Source organism: Populus euphratica, unplaced genomic scaffold, assembly GCF_000495115.2.
Source record: "Populus euphratica unplaced genomic scaffold, PopEup_1.0 scaffold547.1, whole genome shotgun sequence".
In the NCBI taxonomy this organism is placed as follows: Eukaryota; Viridiplantae; Streptophyta; class Magnoliopsida; order Malpighiales; family Salicaceae; genus Populus; species Populus euphratica.
Genome location: NW_011500429.1, coordinates 106,244 through 110,901, shown reverse-complemented (window position 1 = coordinate 110,901; position 4,658 = coordinate 106,244).

Sequence of the window (4,658 nt, the reverse complement as noted above, 5' to 3'; positions counted from 1 at the left end):
ATAGAGAGGTTAACTTTATAAACTACAAATAAAGAAATAGATAATAAGAGAAAAGGATTGAAAAGTATTATAAAAAATATAAAAATGGAAAGCAAGAGCACAATCTTGATCTGGAAACCAAGATGCCTAAATGCATGGTAAATGCCTTCTTTTATAGGCTAAAATTAGAAATTATTGATTTGATGACTAATTGATGAGTGGGAGGCCAACTCTTGACTTGGTGACAATCCTTATCTTCTCTTATCTATTCAAAACATCATTGATAATGTTAAAATTTAAACCAGACCTCATATAAAAGTTTTAGGAAATTGTCTGAGCTTTTTTTTTTTAAATTTGAGATCATTTGGACTTCTAGAACTCAAGATATGGGTTGAACACTAAACAATGTCTAGGTTGCAGGATAGATTCAGATTTTTTCATTATTACTACAATTTGGACTTGAAAATGGTCTTTTTAAAATAGACCTCCATATGACAGTTGTAGGCCTATGTCTTACCTTTCCATCTATATAAAGTAGACCTAAATTCGAGATCCACAGCTCTAGATATGGCCCGATTATCAAATAGTATTCCAGTTTGGACAGCACCAACATCTCTTTTCTAAGTTTGGCCATCTCTTTGTACTTTCAATTTTAGTTCTTAAACTCATCAATCAATCCTTTTATTTATGTGATAGGCCTGCATTTAAGACAAACATTCACCATAAATTAAAGGTATCTTATATTATTAGATATGCTATTATAAAACATGTTTTAGTTAAGGAGTTATTGATACTTCAAGTGCAAAATGATGATATAAAACCTTGATAAAAATACACTTTTAAATACTAATCAAAGCATTTACCATGCATTTAGGCATCTTGGTTTTCAAATCAAGATCATGCACTTACTCTCTCTTTATTGTAATACTTAAGTTTTACTTATATTAATCTCTTGTTTATACTTCTCATTTCATTTTCTTTACTTAGTTAACTTTCATCTTATTTATGTTCTTATCTTGTTTGAAAAGATTACACTAATGGTGTAAGAATAAGTATAGTGTAAACTCAATATGGACTTTAATGTTTGATACTAAAATATTTTGTATTTGTTATCTTGTTCACAAAAATAAAAGAAATTTAGATGTGGACTATAAACATTAAATGAAGACAACTTTTTGGATGGAGCTATTGATAAAAATGAAATGAGTCTATCATATATGCAGGGGCTATAGATTGAAAAGTATTAAGTCAACTGCATAAGCGAGGAATATGGATTAAAAGATATTGAGCTAACCATATGAGCAAGGGTTACTTTAAGAATTAAACCAACTGTAATAGTGAGATTATTTGTGCTTAAACTAATTGTAATGACAAGATTATTTATGAAACTTAAATCAACCATAATGATAGGATTATTGATGAAATTTAATTTGACCTTGATAGTCAAGTTAATATGTGAAATTTAAACCAACCACAATAATGAACTTGTTATACTAAATATTAATCTAGCTATAACAATATAGGATTATCATGTATTGAAGTATGAGTTACAAGAATTTTAAAAATAATTGAAAATTATGAATAATATAGATGTGCCATGTTGCTCATAAGGAATATATGAATGTGTCATAAATGGACATAAAAAGTATTTAAAATTGAAAAATTTATGAATGAGCCATAAATGGGCATAAAGCATTTTGAGAATGAAAGATATATGAATGTGCCATAAATGGACATAACAAATATTTAAGATTAAAAAATATATGAATGTACTATAAATGGGCATAAGAAATACTTAGGATGAAAAAAGTATATGAATGAGTCGTAAATAGGCATAAAAAGTACTTGAGATTGAAAAATACATCAATGATCTATAAATAGGCACAAAGCATTTTAAGAATGAAATATATATGAATGAGCCATGAATGAACGGAAAGGATATTAAGATTGAAAAATATATGGATGAGCTATAATTGATATGATAGATTATTGAAAATTGACATTGATGAATTCTTAATTAAATTAATTATGATTGAAGGGTATGGTAAGAAGTAATGAACCCTAAATTGGTTGGACCATGAATGAGAAGTATTTAGGATGATTTTATAAAGGTGGTTAGATTAAAACACTAATATGGATGATTGTGATGTTACCGTGACTTTGACAATTCAAAACATAAATGATGAATACAACATGAGTGAAGAAATATAATTTCAATTAAGAAGTTATCAGGGATATGATGACAATAATTCAATGAGTATAATAAAAAAAATGAGAGTTAGTTAGAAAATATATTAAATCAAAAAGTTGACATAGAATTGACATGCTTATAAATGTGTTAAAGATGTGGTGTTTGGTCATATGGTTTAAAAGATATTCGTAACCATGATAACATAGATGTTTATTTTAATTTTCATGATCGTATGTGTCAGAGGTACTTTCCCTTAAGGATCTCAGTCTTCATTAGAGTGTTATTGAGATAGTTAGCAGATTAGTACTTAAAAGTGCATTTTTATCATGGTTTTATATCATCATTTTGCACTTGAAGTATCAATAACTCCTTAACTAAAGCATGTTTTATAATAATATATCTAATAATATAAGATACCTTTAATTTATGGTAAATGTTCATTTTAAATGCAGGCCTATCACATAAATGAAAGGATTGATTGATGACTTTAAGAACTTAAATTGCAAGGATAAAGAGATGGCCAAACATAGAAAAGAGATGTCGGTGCAATCCAAACCGGAATACTGTTCGGTAATTGGGTCATATCTGGAGCTATATATCTCAGATTTAGGTCCAATTTATATGGATAGAAAGGTAAGACATAGGCCTACAACTTTCATATGGAGCCTAAGATCTAAAAAGGCCATTTCCAATTTATATGGATGGAAAGGTAAGACATAGGCCTACAACTTTCATATGGAGCCCAAGATCTAAAAAGGCCATTATCAAGTCCAAATTGTAGCAACAACAAAGAAGCCCGAATCTGTCTTCCAGCCCGAGCACTGTTCGGTATTTTGGCCATATCTGGAGTTCTAGAAGTCCAAATGAGCTGAATGTTTTACACAAGATAGCTGAGACAATTGTCTACAACTTTCATGTTTACAAGTGGTTCCAATTTTGACGTTATCAATGACGTTTTGGGCAGACAAGAGAAGATAAGGATTGTCACCAAGTCAAGAGGTGGCCACCCACTCATCAATTAGTTATGACGTTTTGGGCAGACAAGAGAAGATAAGGATTGTCACCAAGTCAAGAGTTGGCTATCCACTCATCAATTAGTCATCAAATCAATAGTTTCCAATTTTGGCCTCTAAAAGGAGGCATTTGCCATGCATTTAGGCATCTTGGTTTCCAGATCAAGATCATGCTCTTTCTTTCTCTCTTTGTATTCTTTGTAATGTTTATGCTTTGCTTTCATTAATATCAAGTTTATGCCTTTCATTTCCTTTCCTTTACTTAGTTAGCTTTTATGTTCTTATTTTGTTTATCTATTTTGCTTTCTTTCATTATGTCTAGCTAAGTTAATTATGTCAAGGTGAAAAGGTTACACTAATGGTGTGAGAATAAGTATAATGTAAACTTAACATGGACTTTAATGTTTGATACTAAGATGTTTTATATTTGTTATCTTGTTTTAAGTATAATGTAAACTTAATATGGACTTTAATGTTTGATACTAACATGTTTTATATTTGTTATCTTGTTCACTCTTTAATACTTTGCTTGTTAAATGATTAATCTTGATTTATGTTGTATAACACTTGGTACAACAAATGCTTGGCACTTTCATAGCCCATAATGTATGGTATAACCGACACCTGAGCTATGAAAGGAACTTGATTTGTTGTTAACATAAGTTATAATCATGAATGTTTGACGAGATTTACAAGTATTAGCATTAATTGAATAAGATGACTAATGTAATCATGTTAACAATATATAATCTGATTGGAACCTCCTTTGTGTGTGGTTTCCAATTGAATAATAAGAGTTTATACTATACTTGTTTGACATACCATTAGTGGAACCTCTAACCTTGGCATTTGTTATTATCATTGTTTAATTGTTACATTAATATTTCATCTTAAAGTTCTCATCATCATCATCTTCTTCTTCTTCTCTTTCTTTATTACTACTACTACTACTACTACTACTACTACTACTACTACTACTACTATTATAGTTGTTGTTGTTGTTGTTGTTATTGTTGTTGTTATTATTGCTGTTATTGTTGCTTATAATTGTTGTTATTGTTATTATTATTATTATTATTATTATTATTGTTATTGTTATTATTATTGTTGTTGTTATTGTTATTGTTATTGTTGTTGTATTATTGTTATTTATAATTTGTACAAATAACCTCCCTGTGGTTCGACCCCGGTCTTGCCGGGTTATTTATTACTTCGACACTCCTGCACTTGGGAGAAGACATCAATCTTTTCGTCGTGTCAGTTGGGTTATTTATTACTTCGACACTCCTGCACTTGGGAGAAGACATCAATCTTTTCGTCGTGTCATACATATCATTGAAAGAATGCACACTCAAAGAATACAATGTTGAAGGCTCAAAATAATTATAAACAACAATAATTCAATAACAACGATAATAATAATAATAATAATAATAATAATAATAATAATAATAATAATAATAATAATAATAATA